Here is a 25,194-nt window from a genome sequence, read left to right as displayed (position 1 = left end):
TAGGGGGCTCAGCCGGGTCTGGATGCACCGGCCGAGGGAAGCAGGCAGGTATTGTCAGTGGCAGCTCCTCAACGCCGGTGGCGCCCTTAATGAGTCGATGGAGCCACCGAGAAGTGTTCTGAGTCACAGCAGCCCGTACAAAGCGTAGCAGGTGTGTTGTGCAGTGCGAGCATCCAGCTGAAGAAGTCAAACCCTTACGACACGCCTGTTGCAAAACACGTGGATAGCTACAAATTTATTTATTTATTTATTTATCTAATGGCAATACAGACACATAAGAAACAAAGGAAAGCAGTGGTTGGGAAGGGAGTGAGACAGGATTGTTATCTCTCCCCGATGCAATTCAATCTGTATATTGAGCAAGCAGTGAAGGAAACAAAAGGAAGATTCGGAGTAGGTATTAATATCCATTGAGAAGAAATAAAAACTTTGAGGTTCGCTGATGACATTGTAATTCTGTCAGAGACAGCAAAGGAGTTGGAAGAGCAATTGAACGGAATGGATAGTGTCTTGAAAGGAGGATATAAGACGAACATCAACAAAAGCAAAACGAGGATAATGGAATGTAGTCGAATTAAGTCGGGTGATGCTGAGGGAATTAGATTAGGAAATGAGACACTTAAAGTACTAAAGGAGTTTTGCTATTTGGGGAGAAAAATAACTGATGATGGTCGAAGTAGAGAGGATATAAAATGTAGACTGGCAATGGCGAGGAATGCGTTTCTGAAGAAGAGAAATTTGTTAACATCGAGTATAGATTTAAGTGTCAGGAAGTCATTTCTGAAAGTATATGTATGGAGCGTAGCCATGTATGGAAGTGAAACATGGGCGATAAATAATTTGGACAAGAAGAGAATAGAAGGTTTTGAAATGTGGTGGTACAGAAGAATGCTGAAGATTAGATGGGTAGATCACATAACTAATGAGGAAGTATTGAATAGGATTGGGGAGAAGAGGAGTTTGTGGCACAACTTGACTAGAAGAAGGAATCGATTGGTAGGACATGTTCTGAGGCATCAAGGGCTCACCAATTTAGCACTGGAGGGCAGCGTGGAGGGTAAAAATCGTAGAGGGAGACCAAGAGATGAATACACTAAGCAGATTCAGAAGGATGTAGGTTGCGGTAGGTACTGGGAGATGAAGAAGCTTGCACAGGATAGAGTAGCATGGAGAGCTGCATCAAACCAGTCTCAGGACTGAAGACCACACAACAACAACAAGAAACAAACAAACAAATCACTAATATAACAAACGTTAATAATTGCAAACCAACATTGCTAATATAACAAAGTTTACGGATTACAAACAAACATCAAGTCTATTAATATAATCTATCGACTCTGGAGTTGAGAGCAGGAAGTCGTCAGGGCTCCCATTATAGACTCTTCTGGAACACTCTTCAACAATGTGGCTGATGGTCTGACTATCTCCGCAGTCACACTGAGGGGATGGTATTTTACCCCATTTATACAGGGAGTAAGCACACCTTCCATGACGAGCTCTAATCCTATTTAGAATGGATCACGTTTTGCGTGGTAGGTCAAAACCAGGTGGCTTTTGTGTGATGCAAAGGAATGTTATGATTTTGCCATGCGTTCCATTTTTCAGACCATGCGTTTGTGATACTGAAACCTTCTTGCATACAGTTCCTTGCTCTTCTTGTTGGCGGGTTCCTAGATCGAAGCCTATTAGTGTTTGCAGCCTCAATGTCTTGGTGGATTGGCAGGCTTCGATTTCCCACGATGTTTTTGTATTCACGTACAAGGGCGTAAGTACGTCGCAGGTGTGGCGGTGGGATGTGGCTTAATATTGGGAGCCATTGCGTCGGAGTGGGTGTAATTACTCCAGAAATCATCCGTAGAGTGTTATGCAACTGGACATCCTCCTTTTTTACATGTGGGCTGCTTAGCCAAATCGGAGCACAGTATTCGGCAGCCGAGAATACAATTGCTAAAGCAGAGGTGCGGAGAGTGGAGGCCGTTGCTCCCCAGGTAGTACCACAGAGTTTTTGAATAATGTTGTTTCTTGTCTTTAATTTTTCGGCAGTCTTTGTTAGGTGCTCTTTAAAAGATAGTGTTCTGTCCAGCGACATGCCCAAGTACTTCGGAGTTTTATTATGCCTGAGAACGGTGTTTTCAAATCGAATGTTGAGTTCCTTTCCAGCGAGTTTGTTGTTGAGATGGAAGAAACTAACCTCTGTTTTGGAAGCATTTGGTTGAAGTGTCCACTTACGGAAATATTCACACATTATCTTCAGGTCTTTCGTTAGGATATCCTCAGATGCTTCAGTTGTGCTACATCTTGTAGCGAGGGCCCAATCGTCAGCATACCCAAACTTTCTTGATTGTGTTTCCGGCAGGTCTGCAATGTAGAGGCTAAACAGCAGTGGTGCAAGCACTGATCCCTGTGGTAAGCCATTCTTTAGTTTTTTGATGGAGCTGTAGTCAGTGTCCATACTTATTTGGAACACCCTATCATTGAGCATGCTGTCTATTAAGCGTGCTATAGATTTGCAAGGAATTACTCGAAGAATTTTGTGCATGATACCTTCTCTCCACACAGTGTCGTAAGCTGCTGAGAGGTCAATAAAGGCGACTGATGTTTTCAATTTTCTCTGGAATCCCGCCTCAATGTAAGTAGTGAGTGACAACACCTGGTCAGTACAACTTCTTTCTGGCCGAAAGCCTGCCTGCTCAACTGGGATCGCCCTGAACAATTCCGGGCTAATCCTGTTATATATAAGCCTCTCTAGTAATTTGTAAATTACATACAGCAGGGTAATTGGTCTATAGCTTTTTGGGTTGTCAGCTGGCTTCCCAGGCTTTAGAATAGCTATCACCTTAGATCGTTTGAGTTCTTGTGGGATAGCTACAAAGAAAACAGTTTACTGTGTCAGACATTTACGTATTTTTCCGCAACGCATTTCGATGGTGCACACCGTGATTTCCAGCTGGAGAATTATGCAGTTACATTCCCAGTGTTAATAAAGAGCATATCTACATCATCTGTATCTACACTGAACGGCCTTCGCAATAACTCTCAGTTATTCCAATCTCGAACGTCGGTATCTTTCCGTGCGAGCTCTGATTTCCCTTATTTTATTGTGATGATCGTTTCTCCCCGTGTAGGTCAGCGTCAATTAAATATTTTCACATTCGGAGGAGAAAGTTGGTGATCGAAATTTCGTAAGAAGATTCCGCCGTAACGAAAAACGCCTTTGTCTTCAATCCTGTATCGTGTCGGTGACACTCTACTTCGTATTTCGCGATAATACAAAATATGCTGCAATTCTTTGAACTTTCTCGATGTATTTCGTTAATCCTCCCTGGTAAGGATCCCAGACTGTGTGGTAGTACTGTAAAAGAGGACGAACAAGCGAAGTGTAGGCAGTCTCTTTAGCGGATATGTTACATTTACCGTTTCTGCCAATAAAACGCAATCTTCTGTTTGCCTTCCCCATAACATTTCCTATGTGGTCTTTCCAACTTACGTTGTTCGTAACTCTAATTCCTGGGTAATTATTTGAATTTAGGGCCTTTATATTTGACTGATTTATTGTATAACCGAAGTTTAACTGGTTCCCAAGCACTTACGTAGGTGACCTGCCACTTTTCATTTTTTAAGGTCAACTGCCAAGTTTCACACCATACACATATGTTTTCTAAATCGTTTTGCAATTTGTTTTGATCTTCTGATGACTTTACTAGACGATAAACGACAGCATCATCTGCAAACCACCTGAGACAGCTGCTCTACCAAACAGTTTATACTCTTATAGATAAGGAACAGCAAAGGGCATGTAACACTACCTTGGGGAACGACAGAAATCACTTCTGTTTTACTCGATGACTTTCTATCAATTACTACGGTGACCTCCCTGAGAGTCACGTAGCTGAGTCGATATTCCATAAGCCCGTAGTTTCACTACAGGCCGCTTGTGTGGTACAGTGTCAGAAGCCTTCTGAAAATCCAGAAATACGGAATCAATTGGAAATCCCTTGGCAGCAGCACTCAACTTTTTGTGTGGGTAAAGAGCTAGCTGTGTTTCGTAAGAAAGATGATTTCTAAATCCATGTTGATTATGTGTCAATAGACCGTTCTCTTGGAGGTAATACATAATGTTCGAACTCAATACATGTTCCGAAATCCTGCTTCATGTCGAAGTTGATATGGGCCTCAGACGCCTTTTGACCGCAGCAGACCAAGTGAAAAGCAGGTTACGTATCTTTTGAAGAAAGAAGAGTCGAAGAAATGCTACATACTGCCACGTGTTGCACGTGCTCTTTTCTATACATTTGTTCCCCGAACACCAGCAGCAGTAAGCTTGGTGTTTATCAACAGTCGCAGTCTTCATGATGATGTCACGTGAGGACGAAATACGCTCTAAAACAAAAACAAGGACGTAACACAAAGGAGTTACGCAAATTGGGCACAAACCTTCGACCATAAATATAATAGACTGGCCCTGACGTCATTTTCGTGGCTCCAACATCTCAGGGCTAAAGTCACGTGAATGTTGGCAAAACATGGTTGTTTCGTGTTGCGCTTACGGCTGTACTCAGCGTTTTGTCGGGGGAAATGGCATTACATTTCACGTGTAAGTGTTCCTATGATGGTGCAGATGTGTTTATGGAAATCTGCTGAAGTGACTTTTATGTTTTTTACACTTGAAATAGAGTATCACGTAAATTAAAGTGTTGAAAGTGATGCCTGTAAAGTCAGACTCATAATCCATTTTCGAAAGTATCTGTGATAATTCGGTTACAGAAATAAGTATAACTGTTTCTCGTTCCTACTCATAGGTTCCTTAAGGATGAAAACCGAAGGCAGTTTTGGATACAGGCCCAGAAATGGAAAAACTTTAAGCCATCTGCACATACGCGCCTTTTTGTATATACAAGTGAGATTGGTAAGAGCACCTATAGTCGACACATGAAGAGAATTTTTTTCTACCTTCTGATACTATTAAATAAATGTAGGCTCCAAAATTATTTTCTGAAACTTCAAAGTCTCACCTTTCATCTAAAATATCATTTTTTTTTTAAACTGATAGTTTAAACTTTTTTAAAAATAGTAGGAACTGACCCTTTACAGTGCACTTAAAATTAATACTCTAAAATGGACCTGCTCCTAAATTCGACAATTTTGGCACCTATAGTTGACGTAATTCCCATATCCCATTTTCTTTTATAAGTGACTAGAGCTCAAAACGCGGCGAATCCAATGTTAGAAGTTTTGACACGAGCCCACTCTTACCGTTTAAAAGAATTTTAACGACATTTTACTTTAATTGATAGTTTGTAGTAATTTCGTCCCGCTGGCCACCAGAGGGGCGTTCGATGTATTTGTTAGATTTTATAAATGGTACTGTGAACAAATCCAGGTCAAATGTAGTTCTGACATAATTTTTCGCAAATAAAAAAGTAATTTTTGTTGGAAGTGTTTGGCAGTCAACTGAGAAATGTGGGTAAAATACGATACAAACATTGAATGGCAGACCGCTGATTTGAAATCCCGCCACGTTTTGCCAACAGTCACGTGGTTTATGTTGGAGCCACACCAGCCCTATAGCTTCTGCACAGCAAGGCCAGTCTACTAGTATCTATGGTCGAAGGCACAAACTGACATTCAAACAGGTCGGCAGATGTATGAATGTGTGACACGGCAGTACAGTTTCACTTCGCAGATGGCATGGATAATAAACACGAGAAATGTTGACGCTATGGCGGAAACTCACTCCGAATTTTTTTGTGTACTTAATTGGACAGTAACAGTTGAAATGGTGCAAATGGCTCTGATCATTATGGGACTTAACATCTGAGGTCATCAGTCCCCTAGAACTTAGAACTACTTAAACCTAACTAACCTATGGATATCACACACATCCATGCCCGAGGTAGGATTCGAACCTGCGACCGTAGCGGTCGCGCGGTTCCAGACTGAAGCGCCTTGAACCGCTCGGTCAACCCGGCCGGCGAGAGACGACAGAATGTGACGACCAAGCTATTATCACAGGTGCACTCAAAGCCCCAGATTGATCCGAAGTGCTTCAGCGTTCATAAGGACCATTAACAAGAGGCTCCCAGAAAGGGAAGTATGCTCACGATGCACCCTGGGCCAGTTACCATTAACCTCCATACACCAACAAGCCTGTTATCACTGGTGTCGGACACATTTGGTTTGGGATCTAACTGACTGGAGTATAATTTTCTTCAGAGTTTCGCTTCGAAATGAACCCCAGAGAGCAGTGAAGATACGCAGGAGACGCCATGTACAGCGGTGGGATGTCAAGTTGACTGTCGTAGGTCATACGGCACGACAGAGAGGAGTTACGGCCTAGGGTGCCGTTTCATTTCCTAGCAAGACACCTTTTGTTGTCATCCGCGGCACCCTTACAGCACAGTGATACGTCGATGATATTCTACGCCCCGTTTTGTTGCGCTTCACTACAAGCCATCCCGGACTTACGTTTCAGCAAGATAATGTCCATCCGCACACGGCGACAGTTTCTATTGCGTGTTTTCGTGATTGCCAAACCCTAAATTTGCCATAAAGGGGTCGACCGACCGCCGCCTCATCCTCTGTCAATGGCGTCATTCGGATGTGATGTGGAGCGGCCTAGAGTCAAAACATGGCTCTCCTGTCCGTTGTCGGTTTTATTGACACTAGAGCCGCTATCGTTTACTCGAGAAGCTACTCAGGTGGCATCATGAAGCTGAGTGCGCCCCGTTCTAGTCTTCCTGCCAACGAAAAATTACTGGTAGTACCACGAATCGAATACAGGTTCTCTGCGCAGCGAGCAGACACGCTAACCACTTCGCTACGGAGGTGGACGCAGTTGTCTTCAAGAAGGGTCGTCGAGCAGATGCGCAAAACTATAGACCTATATCTCTGACGTCGATCTGTTGTAGAATTTTAGAACATGTTTTTTGCTCGAATATCATGTCGTTTTTGGAAACTCAGAATCTACTATGTAGGAATCAACATGGAATCCGGAAACAGCGATCGTGTGAGACCCAACTCGCTCTATTTGTTCATGAGACCCAGAAAATATTAGATACAGGCTCCCAGGTATATGCTATTTTTCTTGACTTCCGGAGGCGTTCGATACAGTTCCGCACTGTCGCCTGATAAACAAAGTAAGAGCCTACGGAATATCAGACCAGCTGTGTGGCTAGATTGAAGAGTTTTTAGCAAACAGAACACAGCATGTTGTTATCAACGGAGAGACGTCTACAGACGTTAAAGTAACCTCTGGTGTGCCACAGGGGAGTGTTATGGGACCATTGCTTTTCACAATATATATAAATGACCTAGTAGATAGTGTCGGAAGTTCCATGCGGCTTTTCGCGGATGATGCTGTAGTATACAGAGAAGTTGCAGCATTAGAAAATTGTAGCGAAATGCAGGAAGATCTGCAGCAGATAGGCACTTGGTGCAGGGAGTGGCAACTGACCCTTAACATAGCCAAACGTAATGTATTGCGAATACATAGAAAGAAGGATCCTTTATTGTATGATTATATGATAGCGGAACAAACACTGGTAGCAGTTACTTCTGTAAAATATCTGGGAGTATGCGTGCGGAACGATTTGAAGTGGAATGATCATATAAAATTAATTGTTGGTAAGGCGGGTACCAGGTTGAGATTCATTGGGAGAGTCCTTAGAAAATGTAGTCCATCAACAAAGGAGGTGGCTTACAAAACACTCGTTCGACCTATACTTGAGTATTGCTCATCAGTGTGGGATCCGTACCAGATCGGGTTGACGGAGGAGATAGAGAAGATTCAAAGAAGAGCGGCGCGTTTCGTCACAGGGTTATTTGGTAACCGTGATAGCGTTACGGAGATGTTTAACAAACTCAAGTGGCAGACTCTGCAAGAGAGGCGCTCTGCATCGCGGTGTAGCTTGCTCGCCAGGTTTCGAGAGGGTGCGTTTCTGGATGAGGTATCGAATATATTGCTTCCCCCTACTTATACCTCCCGAGGAGATCACGAATGTAAAATTAGAGAGATTAGAGCGCGCACAGAGGCCTTCAGACAGTCGTTCTTCCCGCGAACCATACGCGACTGGAACAGGAAAGGGAGGTAATGAGAGTGGCACGTAAAGTGCCCTCCGCCACACACCGTTGGGTGGCTTGCGGAGTATAAATGTAGATGTAGATGTAGATCATCAGACACACATTACGATCACCTCCCTGATAGCCGGTACGTTCACTTCAGACACGGATGACAGACGCTACTTGTCGTGGCATGGAAGTAGTGAGGCCTTGGTAGGTTGATGGAGGGAAATGGCACCACATCTGCACACACAAGTCCACAGGTCACTTAATTCCCGTAAATTCCTGGGAGAGGTTCAGAATGGCTCTGAGCACTATGGGACTTAACATCTGAGGTCATCAGTCCCCTTGAACTTAGAACTACTTAAACCTAACTAACCTAAGGACATCACACACATCCATGCCCGAGGCAGGATTCGAACCTGCGAACGTAGCGGTCGCGCCGTTCCAGACTGAAGCGCCTAGAACCGCTCGGCCACACCGGTTGGCTCCTGGGAGACGGACGATATTCTCTGACGCCACGTTCGATCAGTTCAGATCTGGCGAGTTGGTAGGAGGGGGGGGGGGGGGCGCAGCACATCAATTGGAACTCGACTCTGTGTTCCTCGAGCATTATCGTATTGAGAAATGCCCATGGCATCCGGAAACATGATCGTCATGACGGGGTTTACGCGGTCTGTAACCAGTGTACGATACTCCTTGGTCATCGTGATGCCTCGCATGGATGCCCACGTGAATGTTCCCCAGAGCATAATAGAACCGCTGCCAGCTTGTCTCTGTCAATGGCTGTGGTAAGCAACTGTACCCCTGGAAGACGAGGGATTCGCGCCCTCCCACCGCCACGATTAAGAAGGTATCGGGATTCATCAAACAATGCCACGCTCTGCCATTGTAGCAACGTCCAGTGCCGGTGGACACGTGCCCATTCCAGTCGTATTGCCGATGTCGTGGTGGTAACATTGGCACGTCGTCGGCTGCCTAGGCCCATTGTTACGGGTGTTCGGTGCACTGTGTGTTGACGCACACTTGTACGGTGCCCAGCATTCAAGTCCGATATCAGTCCTGCCACAGTTCGGCGGCTGCTCTGTTTTACCAGTCTGCCCAGCCTAAAACGTCAGACATACAGGGTGTTTCAAAAATGACCGGTATATTTGAAACGGCAATAAAAAGTAAACGAGCAGCGATAGAAATACATCGTTTGTTGCAATATTCTTGGGACAACAGTACATTTTCAGGCAGAAAACTTTCGAAATTACAGTAGTTACAATTTTCAACAACAGATGGCGCTGCAGTCTGGGAAACTCTATAGTACGATATTTTCCACATATCCACCATGCGTAGCAATAATATGGCGTAGTCTCTGAATGAAATTACCCGAAACCTTTCACAACGTGTCTGGCGGAATGGCTTCACATGCAGATGAGATGTACTGCTTTAGCTGTTCAATTGTTTCTGGATTCTGGCGGTACACCTGGTCTTTCAAGTGTCCCCACAGAAAGAAGTCACAGGGGTTCATGTCTGGCGAATAGGGAGGCCAATCCACGCCGCCTCCTGTATGTTTCGGATAGCCCAAAGCAATCACACGATCATCGAAATATTCATTCAGGAAATTAAAGACGTCGGCCGTGCGATGTGGCCGGGCACCATCTTGCATAAACCACGAGGTGTTCGCAGTGTCGTCTAAGGCAGTTTGTACCGCCACAAATTCACGAAGAATGTCCAGATAGCGTGATGCAGTAATCGTTTCGGATCTGAAAAATGGGCCAATGATATCTTTGGAAGAAATGGCGGCCCAGACCAGTACTTTTTGAGGATGCAGGGACGATGGGACTGCAACATGGGGCTTTTCGGTTCCCCGTATGCGCCAGTTCTGTTTATTGACGAAGCCGTCCAGGTAAAAATAAGCTTCGTCAGTAAACCAAATGCTGCCCACATGCATATCGCCGTCATCAATCCTGTGCACTATATCGTTAGCGAATGTCTCTCGTGCAGCAATGGTAGCGGCGCTGAGGGGTTGCCGCATTTGAATTTTGTATGGATAGAGGTGTAATCACTGGCGCATGAGACGATACGTGGACGTTGGCGTCATTTGGACCGCAGCTGCAACACGGCGAACGGAAACCCGAGGCCGCTGTCGGATCACCTGCTGCACTAGCTGCGCGTTGCCCTCTGTGGTTGCCGTACGCGGTCGCCCTACCTTTCCAGCACGTTCATCCGTCACGTTCCCAGTCCGTTGAAATTTTTCAAACAGATCCTTTATTGTATCGCTTTTCGGTCCTTTGGTTACATTAAACCTCCGTTGAAAACTTCGTCTTGTTGCAACAACACTGTGTTCTAGGCGGTGGAATTCCAACACCAGAAAAATCCTCTGTTCTAAGGAATAAACCATGTTGTCTACAGCACACTTGCACGTTGTGAACAGCACACGCTTACAGCAGAAAGACGACGTACAGAATGGCGCACCCACAGACTGCGTTGTCTTCTATATCTTTCACATCACTTGCAGCGCCATCTGTTGTTGAAAATTGTAACTACTGTAATTTCGAAAGTTTTCTGCCTGAAAATGTACTGTTGTCCCAAGAATATTGCAACAAACGATGTATTTCTATCGCTGCTCGTTTACTTTTTATTGCCGTTTCAAATATACCGGTCATTTTTGAAACACCCTGTATGTAATGAGGCATGGCTGCTCAACCCAGCGACCTCTGGTCGTGGTTACACCCTGGTTTCGCCACGTGTTGAAGACATTCTCGATAGCTCTCCTCGAACACCCGACAAGTCGTGCAGTTTCCTAAATTCTCGTGCCGAGCATCCGGACCATCATGATCTGCCCTCGGTGAAACTCAGATGGATGCCCGCTTTCCCCATTCTACACACGGACAGCACGCTCACTGTTACTACATGCACTGTTCATGTGTCTGACTAGCCGACATTCCTCCCCAGGCGACGTTGATATCGCCTGGACAGGTTGGTTCACATGGCTCTGAGCACTATGGGACTTAACATCTGAGGTCATCAGTCCCCTTGAACGTAGAACTACTTAAGAGGCTCCGGAACGCCCTATACTTTCAATGTTAAAATAACGCTTACAAATTACATCTTTCCTCACAAAGTATTTGAGGTAGGAAGTTGAACTTTTTACAGATTATTTATTGGAATATGGGCTACAACTTAACACAGGGATTTTACAAAATTTTAGTTCAGTTATTAAAGATGATTTTTTTTCAATTGTAATGAAAATTCACAACATTTTTTTGCAATTTTTTATTTATATATTCAGAAATATACAGTTTTTTGGAAAAAGGCTGTGTTAAATTATGCAGAAGGTACTGTGTAACATTTACTGAAAGTTTGAAACAAATATGTTTGGAAGATCCTTAGAAAACATGTAATTAGTATGAGAAAATAAAAGTTTTGGGAATCTAGCGACAAAGATTGGATTAACTTTTTAGTGCATTCCAGGTCCATAGGATGGATTATCTTCATCCTCTGCAAACTCCTCCTCCAGCTTCCTCTTGTTCCTCCTCCTGTTTACTCTTGCTTGTATTTCTAGACTCTTTACAGCCCTGTCTGCAGCCCGAAGGCGTTCCTTGTCTAAAGCAAGCATCGCTCGTACCATGTTAGAACCTATCTTCATTCCCATATTTCTAAATACCTTGCACCTTACAATGTTGCCATCATTGAAAGTCGCAACAGCATCATACACACCAAAGTAAAGTGTTTCTATTCCGACAAATACAGTCTTGGGGATTGTCGACCATATAACACTTTTTACACTTTCATTGGGGTTTTGAGTTTTTCCGTGAATACACTTTTTCAACAGTTCAGGTGCCGCTAAGTCTCTGAAAATAGGTTAGCCACAACACATACTTTATCTCACATCACTAAAATATACCTGATGAACACGGACGTTAATAATAACACCATTTGACAGCAGTTTAACAGCGTCACAGTGGGTCACGCCCATGTAGAACACATTTCAAAAAAAATTTAAAAATAGTTGTAGTCTTCGGAATTGAATAAATTATATATCTATTAAAAGGTAATAGTCTGCAGATTCAGAAAACGCAAAAAAGTAAAAATTGAACTTTTCATGATTTTGAGCCTTTCCGGAGCCCCTTAAACCTAACTAACCTAAGGACATCATACAAATCCATGCCCGAGGCAGTATTTGAACCTGCGACCGTAGCAGTCTCGCGGTTCCGGACTGAAGCGCCTAGAACTGCACGGCCACCGCGGCTGGCCCTGGACAGGTTTACATTGATAATAGGTCAGTGGCCATAATGTTCTGGCTGATCATTACGTATTATTATTGTTCAATGTGAAATAACTTTACTGCATTTCTGTTGGAACCCTTACTGTTTTGGTATTTTCTATCATTAGATTCCTGAACTTATTATTCTTGAAACTGCGTTCAAAAGGCTTAATACTGGTATGCGGTCTGGTGTTGTAACATATTCATTAATAAGGGAAGTATTTATCGTTAGACCGCGCTAGCACAGCTTCTGGTCGTATGCCACTCCACTGAAATCGTGCGCCATACGTCCTGTTCATAAGGAATTCTACCACCATTTTCTGCTGCTGTTGATTTTACCCTACCCGATCAGAGATCCTCGTTTTCTTTACATTTCACTTTACTGCTGCCAACCATACCTATATTGGGGCTTTGTGTTTCCCATTTTAGATATCCACCCTTCCTTACCACATTCAGACTTCTGATATTCCACACTCGCTCTTGTAGAACGTCACCTTTTCGTAGGTTATTCAGTCCGAGTGGGGGCTAGTCCGGAATCTTCTGCCGACGGTGACACCATGACAACACTTTTCCTGTTACAGACCACATGTCCTGTAGACACACACACACACACACACACACACACACACACACACACACACACACACAAATCTTAGCACACAGTGAAGAATTCCTTGTAGACGAGCTGTCTCTCAGCACTTACGTCCGTTCTCGTCAGAATTGGGTATAAAAAGGGCCGTTACTGAGCTTTGTCCACGTCTGCCGTAAGTTATATGCGTGTTTAATTTTTAATTGCTCACTTAATTACCACGTTTTATATCTCGCTTTGTGCACCGCACCTCTGAGCAAAACCAGCAAAACACTTCCCTTGAACACAGACGTCTCCGTGAAATCTGTAGCGCTACAATTATGTTCAACACGCATCTATATGCATATTTTCCCACATTAATGACGGACCGTAAAGCGTAGCCCGTGTGTTGAATGTAACCGTGTCTGATGCTAATTACAAGTGAGTTCAGCGTTTAATTGTTACGATGGAAAGTGAAGCACATCCCTAATTTTACTTAATCTTATTTCAGTATGCACCACGTAAATGTAGTTTTTGGTCCACATGTTAGCTCTCCTTTTAGCAGCGCGCGTACCGCGTAGAATCCACCCCGTTTTCGCAGTCACTTTTTTTTCCGTTGTTACACGCTGAGGGGGGACAGATGTGGAATAACGCGGCACTTTCGCAGAGATATGCGGTCATTTGCCGCTGCAGGACACGACCGAACGACGAATTTACGGCCACGGAAGACCCCGCCGGGCGTAAAAATCAGACCGTGGACGTGCCATCAAAAGGAACCGCCGAGCCCTGCGGATAAGACGGACGTGTTATTATTGGCAGTGAGGGCCCCATAACGTGCATACGTCGCGGGGAATATATCGCTGCTGGATGGGGCATTAATATCACCCCGGCCCCGATATTCAGCAAGAACAGGCATAGCAAGAGATGCACCCTGATCCTTAGGGAATGTTTTTCTGTTGATCCGATGCAGTATCTTCATCATAAGCACTCTCCAGTCTTGGGAGAGATAGTTATAAGATTTTACATATCCGTTCAAAAGAATGAAACTACGAGCATGACCTTGATGTTACTCTTTTTCTGTATGGTCACCAATCAATGCGACAATTTGCCCATCGCAAGAAGGGAAATAAGAGTAATCCGCTGAATCATATACCGATATCACTAATGTCCGTTTGCAATAGGAGTTTGCAACGTATACTGTGTTCGAGTATTACGAATCACATCGAAAAAAACGGTTTGCTGAGAAATATCCAACACGGATTCACAAAACATAGGTCTTGTGAAACACAACTGGGTCTTCACTTTCTCGAAATAACCAGTACTGTCGCCAGGATATGTCAAATTGATTCCGTATTTTCAGATTTCCTTTCCTGTTCCTCACAAGCGGTTTCTAATAAAATTGCGTGCCTTCGGATTATCTCCTCAGTTGTGCGACTAGGTTCACGATTTCTCGTTATAAGAATGACAGTTAATAATCAATGACGGAAAGTCATCGAGTAAACCAGAAGTGATATCTGGTGTTCCCCAAGGAAGAATTATAGGCGCTCTGCTGTTACTGATCTACATAAAAGATTTAGGAGACGATCTGAGTACCCTTGTAAGTAGGCTGTTTATGTTTTCTTATTGGCAACGTTACGTAGCGCTCTGTATGAAAATCACTGGCTGTGCTGTGTGCAGTCTGTGGCCAGTTTGCATTGTTGTCAGCCATTGTAGTGTTTGGCAGCGGCAGTTGGATGTGAACAGCGCGTAGCGTTGCGCAGTTGGATGTGAGCCGCCAGCAGTGGTGGATGTGGGGAGAGAAATGGCGGAGTTTTGAAATTTCTAATACTGGATGTCATGAACTGCTATGTATATTATGATTTTTCAACACTATTAAGGTAAATACATTGTTTGTTCTCTATTAAAATCTTTCATTTGCTAACTATGCCTATCAGTAGTTAGTGCCTTCCGTAGTTTGAATCTTTTATTTAGCTGGCAGTAGTGGCGCTCGCTGTATTGCAGTAGTTCGAGTAACGAAGATTTCTGTGAGGTAAGTGATTTGTGAAAGGTATAGGTTAATGTTAGTCAGGGCCATTCTTTTGTAGGGATTTTTGAAAGTCAGATTGCGTTGCGCTAAAAAAATTGTGTGTCAGATTAAACACAGTCATATATAATTGTTCTAAGGGGACGTTTCACCCTCTTAGATCATTCGCAGGTGATACTGTCCTGTACCGTCTTGTAAAGTCATTAGATAATCGAAATCAATTGCAAAATGATTTAGACAACATGTATGTATCGTGCGAAAAGTGAAAGTTGACTCTAAATATTGGAAACTGTAAAATAATCCACATGCGTACTAAAAGGAGTCCGTTAAATTTCGGTTACACGATAAATCACACAAATCTAAAGGCTATGAATTCAGCTACATACTTCGCGATTAAAATTGCGATCAACTTAGCTTGGAACCATCACATAGATAATGTTGAGAGTAAATCGGACCAGAGACTGAAGTTTAAAACACTTAGAAAATGCAGCAGGTCTAATGGAGATGACTCCCACCACTACGCTTATCCGGCCTCTTCTGAAATATTGCTGCGCGGTGTGAGATCCGCATCAGATAGGATTGACGGAGGACATCGAAAAATTTCAAAGAAGGGCAGCTCGCATTGTATTTTCGCGAAATAGGGGACAGATACGTGAGAAATCATACGCGAATTAGGGTAGCAATCATTAAAACAAAGGCCTTTTTTTGTTGCGACAGGATCTTCTCATTATATTTTAATCAGCAACATTCTCCTCCGAATGCGATAATATTTTGTTGGTGCCCACTTGCATAAGAAAAAAATGGTTATCGAAATAAGAAAAATCAGAGCTCGCACAGACGGGTTTTATTGGTGCCCACCTACATAGGGAGAAATGATAATCTTCCGAAAATAAGAGAAGTCACAGCTTACACGGAATGGTTTAGGTGTTCGTGTTTCCCGCGTGCTGTTCGAGAATGGAACCGTAGAGAAATGGCTTGAAAGTGGTTCGTTGAACCCTCTGTCAGACATTTAACTGTGGATTGAAGAGTAATCGTGTAGATATAGATGAAGGCGGATGACTTTGTGCTCACTTTGGTTGTAGAAGTCTGCAAATTAACTGCTCAGGGAACGTTGTAGTCTTTCCAGAAAAGCCTTCCACATGCAATGGTTTCTTCACCCGAGGAAAGAGAAGGAAGTCGCTGGATGTCACGAGAATATGTGGGAGGAGATAAAATTTCACAGTTCAAAAGCCAGTATGTGTGACTATGTCCTGTGCAGAATGAGACAGGGCGTCATGTAGCGAAAGAACCTGCTTGGACAGCTTGCCGCGACGCTTCGTCTTCACAGCCTCCCGTAATCCGTCAGGCGATATCGGTAGTATGTTTCTGTGACGATTTGCCCTTTACGAGCCTAATCTGTTAGCAATACACCAACACACCATGGCAATAAAAGAAAAAAACATCGTCGCCTTGCCCCACGATGGATTTATCTTCGTGTTTTCGGGTAGAGGTGAATTCAACAGTTCATTAAAATATACTGGTGTGCAAAAGGACGAAAGTGAATTTCACATGATGTGTCACTCCAAAATAACATAGCTCACTGAAACTTCGACTATACATAGAAAGAACTACTACATCACAGTAGAGTGTGTAATCAACCCGGACGAAAACGCACGCTCGCCAACATGCTCCCACGATAGCTACAAGGGTGCTAAGGAGTTCCGTGCTAGGGCGTTTCAATGTTACAGTGCGGTTAACAGCTGCTGGCAATAGTTGTTTTGTTATTTTCCATTTTGGTAAAAATCCAAATCGTTCGTGCACGTTGACGTGCTCCAATAAGTTCCCCAACGCACCCCACACGTGTCCAGTGGGATTTACGTCGGCGGAACGGACAGGCCAGTCACTTCGCTGAATATCCTTTCGTTCCAAGAGTCCCTCCACCTGAGCTTTGATATACATTAAAATACAGCCAGATCCGAATGCACCCCTGAAAAGACGCACGTGGTGGAGGAGTACAGTGTCACAGTATCACTGGCCGGTGAGGTCCATACGCCGTGTAACATTATGCCTCCCTACCCAATAACATCTGGACGAACAAAAGGACAAGTTCGACAATGTTCGTGGATGCAATACGTGTTTCCACCTCTGGCCATATGAGGATTCGTCCAGAATCACTATTGTGTTTTAGTACGCTTTTATCCGACAAAAGCACGTAACCCCAGTTCTCGTTGGACTGCTCCCTACGCTCTTGTCACCTCCGCAAACTATGCCGCCGATACGTAGCTGTCAAAGGAACACAAAGTATTGGTTGATGTGCAAAGAGACCACCCCCTTTCAGTTACCGTGCCACTCTGGAGCGTGAGATTGCTAGCCTTATCCTTTCAGTCGCGTTAAATGTAATTGCAACTGCTGTTTGACGTGGGTTCCTACTTAGTCGTCGCACAACGTAGCGGTCACCTGCTGCTTCAGTTGACCGTGGTCGAGCACCTTGTCTCCTTCGGGCAGCAGTGTCTGTAGTTCGGAATGCTTCCTCATGTACGAGAAACAAGGCTGTGAGCAGTACCAAACTCTTGGGCTGCGCTTATCACACTTCGTCCTCCTTCCAGTTCCCCGATGATTCTTCCCTGTGTAAAGTCATCCAGGCCATGGTGTAAGATCACCAAGCACTGTGCACCGTAACTGCTAGCTGACACACACTGTCATTTCCTGTCCATTCAACTGCCTCACGTTGCGGGGGCAGCTCTATTTGGCTCTACTCTCATGCTAGCCTCATGCGATATATAAGTCAGACAGCTTTCTGTGCTCAACTGGGAGACCTCTGACATGTTCCAGCAGTTTCGTTCTTTTTCACTAAGTTGTTAATATTTTACATTAATTTATCTGTCTGGTCCTTCCAGAGTAATCTATACCAGGCATGGCGTCGTCGGATATATTTGTTGACTGACAAAGTTTCATCTCTGTCTACGGAGGGGATTGTAGCTTCTTCGTAGGTCTTGTGCACATCTTCGCTCGCTACTGTGTGAAATGAAATTCCGTTTCCGTGTGCTCCTGCGCAGAGGCGTGGCTTCAAAAATCGCTCAAATGGCTCTGAGCAATATGGGACTTAACATCTGAGGTCATCAGTCCCCTAGACTTAGAACTACTTAAACCTAACTAACATAAGGACATCACACACATCCATGCCCGAGGCAGGATTCGAACCTGCGACCGTAGCAGCAGCGCGGTTCCGGACTGTAGCGCCTGGAACCGCTTGGCCACAGCGGCCGGCGGGCGTGACGTCAGAAGTTCAGTAGCGAGCCAGAGGGTCCGTCAGACCTTCGAAAAGGGTACAACCTCCTCGAAGATGTCCTCGGCATACGGGGGCGAAACATTGGGTTTAACAAGAAATTGATCTCACTACGACGTTATAGCCCATAGAATATTAATGAATCTGACATTTCTGACTGTGAAACATATGTTTCCAATAAATGCATTTCTCCTTGGTCTAGGGGTAAATAAATAAATAAATAAATAAATAAAATAAAAAAATGCAGCACCATCAAGGACAAGGCTATTCTTTGTCAAGTGATGTGACAAGTAGTTAACCTTTGTAGGAATTTATGACAGCAAATTCAAACCAAATAAAACACTCATGGCGCTGTAAAAGGTGTCCAAACAGTCACATCGATGCACAGTGTACCCCCCCCCCTCCTTCCCCGCCCCCTCTGGCATCTTTTCTCGCATGCAAACGATAGTATAAAGGTGCGGAGTGGCATCCTGCGGTAGACTGTCCCAAGTACCTAGTATCTTCTGTTGCAGTACGGCGATGTTTCTAGCAGGCTCTGGAGTACGAGTAAGTTTCGCCATGTCCCATCCTTGTCCATTTGGCGCAGTTTTTGCACACCATGTGGAGCGCGTTGCGTCGCGGCAGCCATTGTGGAAGCATACTGTCCTACTGAAAATACACTTCGCTTTCATGACGAAGAAACGGCGGCAGCACGGGGATAGCAGTCTGTGCAATGTAGCGGTCACTAACTACTCTACGCTGCAGAAACACCCCACCCTTCCAATACTCACACCACGAAGTTTGGTTTGGGACCTGCGTGTAGAGGATTACACCGCTCAGTATGTCTACGCCGCACACATGGGCAGCCCTCGCTCACATACAGACAGGACCTACTCCAATCATTGAAGACAACGTAATCGCATTCCAGTCTCCAATCTACTCTTTTACGGCGTCAGAGAAGCTGCGCTTCGCATTTCGGTGGTAGCTTTGTAACGCCGGAAATGCATATCCTCCTATTTCCATCAATTGTACTATAATTTTTTTCCTTGTTTTGTTCCCTCAAGATATGACATTTCTGTCTCTTTATATATTGTAATTGTTTTACTGTTTGTATATATATATATATTTATGCATTTATGTCGATGTATAATTGGTTGTTTTGTAAATATTATTTGTATTTTTACGCTGGGTCTTGCCTAGGGAAAACTATGCTATCGAACGAATACGTCGATAGGTCGTGTGGAGAACCAGAATGTTTAGGATCTTTGGTAGTGTTAACTCTGTCGCGTGGAGCGCGGGCAGAGAGAGAGTCTGGCTGGGGTGGTGCAGTGGAGCAGGTGTGTTGTGTGAAGCTCCCGCGAGTTGCCGCGCTTTCGGGGTTTGGCAGCATGTAATTGCGCTCGACTTGCGATGATAGTTTCTGACATGGTGTCGCGGACGGGAAGCATTATCTGGCGCACATCAAGAGCCCGTTTCGTCTGGTGACCGTGTCGATAAGAAGGCGCGCAAACATCCAGCTTCTACAACAGCGACGGCCGACAATGAGTGACTGTCGCCACCTCCTCGATCGACGGCTTCAAACCTTCAATCAACCAACAAGGAAGACTGGAAGCACGTAAAGTTTTAGAACTGTATGGCAGACCTCAGCTTTTCAAACTTTTAAAATTGTTGCATCACAAAATTACAGCAACTTAGCATGAACCTTTGTTGCTCATTGTCCCAATTGCATTGCCAAGCAGGGTCCCTTCCTTTTCCGAAATGAACCCGAGTGTCGTTGAAATTCAAACGCCAGCATTAAAGTAATATAATTCAATTTCGCTGCTTTAATTTCAAAGTTCAGTTAAGGTATTCATAGCTGGCTACAATATTCAGATTACACAAGCACAAATTAAGAGTGCGAGTTTTGTTACCGTATTTTAGCTTACCTGTGACTGCAGCTCTGCTTGGTACGTACTAAATTTTACTATTGTTAATTGTTCAGAATCATTTAATTCAAGTTCAAAGTTAAATCTCTTATTTGTAAATTACGTAGATTCAAGTAGCTTTTGAAATGATTGTTGAGGTAGTCCAAGACTAACCGTATTTTACTGAATTTCGATGTGCTTCAGAAAGAAAGCTCACTATTAACTTCAGTCACTAAATTAACTTTCGATTTTCCAGTTTTATTAATTCTTTTGCTAAATTAAGTCAGAGTGTAGCGAAATTTATTACTTCTGACAAACTTTCAGTTTTCACACTGCACGTGTCAACCTTCAGTTGCCACGCTTCTAGTGCTAATTATATGTGTAATAACCTTCCTTTTTCAGTTACTGTAGTAATTGTTCTTAGGAATGGCGACCGTAATTTCCCCCAAATCTCAAATATCTAATTACCGCTAGTTAATTGTTAACGTAACGGCCGCACATTTACTTTCTTTATTAACTTTACCCCTTTTCAAAATTAATTTACACCTGTTTCATTAGCATTTTTTCTTTCATTTAGATGTAACCCTTTCCTCCCTCCTTACCGACAGATTAACTTCGGTGACGATTGCTTTTGCCAAATTTCCATTAGGTACACGCGGTTTAATTTTTCACTGTCATTGAGGTCGATAAGTGAGGGGGAGGTTACAGCCTGACCAGAGGCGCAAGTGATCTTAATCCTCCTGCAAGCAGACAGTTTCCGATGGTCCTCGGTGGTAAACTAGGTGCAACGTGTGCCCAGCTTTCTTCCGTGGATGACGTCCGGTGGGCAGCTGCTGCTCTGAAAGTATGTCGATTTCGATGTGCATCTGTACCACGCAGACATCCAGAACCTAATCGACGGGTGTGGGAATGTTCCACAATATATCGAAGAAAGCGGCGACAAAAATGGTTCAAATGGCTCTGAGCACTATGGGACTTAACTTCTGAGGTCATCAGTCCCCTAGAACTTAGAACTACTTAAACCTAACTAACCTAAGGACACCACACACATCCATTCCCGAGGCAGGATTCGAACCTGCGACCGTAGCGGTCGCGCGGTTCCAGACTGTAGCGCCTAGAAGCGCTCGGCCACTTCGGCCGGCAAAGCAGCGACACACAACCTACATATGGTGCCCAAAATTGGCAGCAGTTCGTCGATGTATCCATCCAGCTTTCCACAGGCCAAAAACGCGACCCTGTTCAAATGGCTGCAGTTGTTCAAGAGTAGTAAGTACTCGTCCGTGTGGCATGATTGTATCCTAGAATGAGAGCTGCGCCCATTGTTCATCCTTGAATTCCGCTCACTTACCACCTGCAGTGCCAAAACAAAGGGCACACAGAAAGGCCTTCAGAAGACTCATCTGATCGCCAATGACAGCGACAAATGAATCACTAAAACTGCAACCCTTCAGTATAATACTCTGGCGCCACTGAAGACAGTCATTGAGGGTGTTGCATTTTTTTCCAACAGTGTAATAATGTACCCATTTCCGGTAATAATAAATAATAATGAGCGTATGGCATTGGTGGCCGGGAGACCCCTTGCGGAGCGATTCGGCCGCCGCTCCACAAGTTCTTTAACGCCACTACGGCGACTTGCGAGTGAATGAGGATGAAATGATCATAAAAGACACACACAACACCCAGTAATCTCGAGGCAGAGAAAATCCCTGACCCCGCCGTGAACCGAAGCCGGGACCCCGTGCGCGGGAAGCGAGAACGCTACCGCAAGACCACAAGCCGCGGTCCCCAGTTCCGGTCCTTGGTGATTAGATGGAGAAATACGTCATTTGGCTTGGCCAGATACCGCTGCAACATTTCTAATGCTTTCAAGGTCCGACGGCCCGGCGTAATTTTTGAGTCGGTGTGTGCAGTGTCCGAAACCAGCGTGCTGCGTCACATCCAAAGTGTTATTTGAAAACTGATTCAGTACAAATTTTCACTTTTTCCACTATCACCCCGAATGTCACAGTTTCTGTGCGATTCCCGTTTCATCTCAGAGAGATGGTGTTATTTATTCAGACGTTTATAGAAATCTTCCCTCTCAAATTCTTCTCGTCTTTTCCCTTCCACTTTGTTTCGCTTAATCCCAATATATCTAACTTCCTCTCTGTTAGTACATCTGTCATTTCTTCCATTTTTCCATTTAGGGTTAATATATTAAGGGTGCCAATATTTAGGTTATTTTTCAGTCCAGTTGGTTTCATCTTCTTGTACTGATGAATATCATCAGGTCTCCCATCATTTGCACCAGTAGTTGAAGAAGCAGTGGGGTCAAATCCTGAGTGGTTCGTTCCGAGGCTCGTCTGTGTTTTGAAATCAATATATGAAGATTTTCCTACTGGATTGCTAGGCCTAACGCAAGAAAGGATTTTCTGTTGGGGCTGTCTGCCTTAGCCTTTGGAGTTTCTCCTCCACCACAAGGCAGTGGTTCCCTTCTCATTTAATCCCCAGAAAGGAGGGTTGCCTCATCTGCCAGCTACGACGTTCCGAAGTCTTCCTTCTCCGCCGTCGCTGCCATTACGGTCTTAACCCATAACCCTGGGCATGGGTTCCGTGTTATACCCCACGGGATTGGGTCCCTGCCTGAACTCAGCCATCCTAGCACTCCGGCCTACTGAAGTGTAGGATGCCCACCCCCGCGACGTGGACGCGCCAGGCAGGAATTACCCCAGTGGAGGAATAGGGAAGGGCACCCTACCTCCCTGGAGCCGGGTTAATGATTGTGTATGGGCCACAATCAAAGTGGTAGAAAGTTTCACTTATTCAGGAAGTGAAATATCTAGGGATGGAAGAATAACTAACGAAATTAATAGGAGGTTACAGAAGGGAGGCAATTTCTACCAAACAATAAAACACCTGACTTGGAATAAAGAAGTTTCAGAAAGTGCAAAACTCCTTATGTATAAGAATTATTACATCCCTATTGTCACCTATGGTGGAGAAACATGGACAATGACAGAAAGGGACTGGAGCAAACTGCAAGCAGGGTAAATGAAATTTCTCAGAGCAGTTAAGGGAAAAACAAGAATGGACAGAGTAAGGAATGTAGAGATTAGAAAGGACCTCAAACAAGAAAGTATGAGAGAAGAAATTGAAAGAAAGAGATTAAGATGGTATGGGCATGTTAAGAGGATGTATGGGCAGAGACTCCCCAAAATTATGGAAAAACTAAAGATGGATGGGAAAAGACCTATAGGGCGCCCAAGAACACGGAGGAAAATGGGAGTGAGAATATCTGTAGAATGGAGAGGACTCATCAGCACCCAGACCCGGCAGTAGCTGGAGCGGGATTCGGATATAGATAGGTTATAGAAATCTTGATTCCCTTTATACGAACTCAGAAGTGAGAGCTTTCAAAAATTCTTCTGTCCGTGGGGAGTACGGCGCGTTAGCAGATTCTCGCCCCCCCCCCTTTCACACACACACACACACACACACACACACACACACACACACACACACACAGGGTCTCTGCAGCGTTCCGTCGCCGTCCTCCAACTGCAGCCGCCACCCCTGGTATGGCGTCCACCCCCACCCCGCACACCCCCGCCAACGCCAGGAGCACAATTTATGAATGGGCCGTGCCCGAGGCGCCGCCCTTCCGTTATGAAAACTCGGCCCGCTCTAATGTCTTACATGCGGCCTTTATTCGCAGCCAGCGCGCATCCTAATATCTTCCTGCTCGGAGGGAAGCAGTAAAACAGCCGTGTAGTGAATAAGAGTCCCGAGCAGCTCCGCCTTAACCAGGGAGTGCCTGCGTTAAGCTCCGAGCGCGCGGTGCAACTCACGTGTGCGTATTCCATTAGCTAGGCACTTCACGACTCTCTAAATTAACTCTGAGAGCTTTCTGCTGGAAAACGGACGTGCCGTCTGTTGCAGAATCACAGAAAATGGATCCGACAATGTCTGTCCCTTTGTCCGGTGTACCTACATTTGTGCTGTGTACTGCACCTTATGGTGTGTGGCGGAGGGTACTCTGAGCAACAACATCACACCCGCTTTCCCGCCCCAGTAGCATATGGAGAAGGCAAAGAACAATTGTTGATAGACCTCATAAACAATCGTTAAGCTCGATGATTTTTAATTTTACCTTCATGGATTTTTCACTAGACATTTAGATGGTTCAAATGGCTCTAAGCACTATGGGACTTCACATCTGCTGTCCGCAGCTCGTGGTCGTGCGGTAGCGTTCTCGCTTCCCGCGCCCGGGTTCCCGGGTTCGATTCCCGGCGGGGTCAGGGATTTTCTCTGCCTCGTGATGACTGGGTGTTGTGTGATGTCCTTAGGTTAGTTAGGTTTAAGTAGTTCTAAGTTCTAGGCGACTGGTGACCATAGATGTTCAGTCCCATAGTGCTCAGAGCCATTTTTGAACTTCACATCTGAGGTCATCAGTCCCATAGACTTAGAACTACTTAAACCTAACTAACCTAAGGACATCACACACATCCATGCCCGACGCAGGATTCGAACCTGCGACCGTAGCAGCAGCGCGGTTCCAGACTGAAGCACCTAGAACCACTCGGCCACAGCGGCCGGTCACTAGATATACCGGGTTATCAAGGAGTCAGTATAAATTTGGAAACTTAATAAACCACGGAATAATGTAGATAGAGAGGTAAAAATTGACACACATGCTTGGAATGACATGGGGTATTATTAGAACAAAAAAAACACCCCATATTGCTAGACGCGTGAAAGATTTCTCGCGCGCGTCATTTGGTGATGATCATGTGCTCAGCCGCCACTTTCGTCATGCTTGGCCTCCCAGGTCTCCAGACCTCAGTCCGTGAGATTATTGGCTTTGGGGTTACTTGAAGTCGCAAGTGTATCGTGATCGACCAACATCTTTAGGGATGCTGAAAGACAACATCCGACTCCAATGCTTCACCGTAACTCCGGACGTGCTTCACAGTGCTGTTCACAACATTATTCCTCAACTACAGCTATTGTTGAGGAATGATGGTGGACATATTGAGCATTTCCTGTAAAGAGCATGATCTTTGCTTTGTCTTACTTTGTTATCCAAATTATTGCTATTCTGATCAGATGAAGCGCCAACTGTCGGACTTTTCTGAACTTTTGTCTTCTTTTGGTTCT

The sequence above is a fragment of the Schistocerca cancellata genome, chromosome 1, assembly GCF_023864275.1.
Source record: "Schistocerca cancellata isolate TAMUIC-IGC-003103 chromosome 1, iqSchCanc2.1, whole genome shotgun sequence".
Classification (NCBI taxonomy): Eukaryota; Metazoa; Arthropoda; class Insecta; order Orthoptera; family Acrididae; genus Schistocerca; species Schistocerca cancellata.
Note: the sequence above shows the minus strand (reverse complement) of the source record.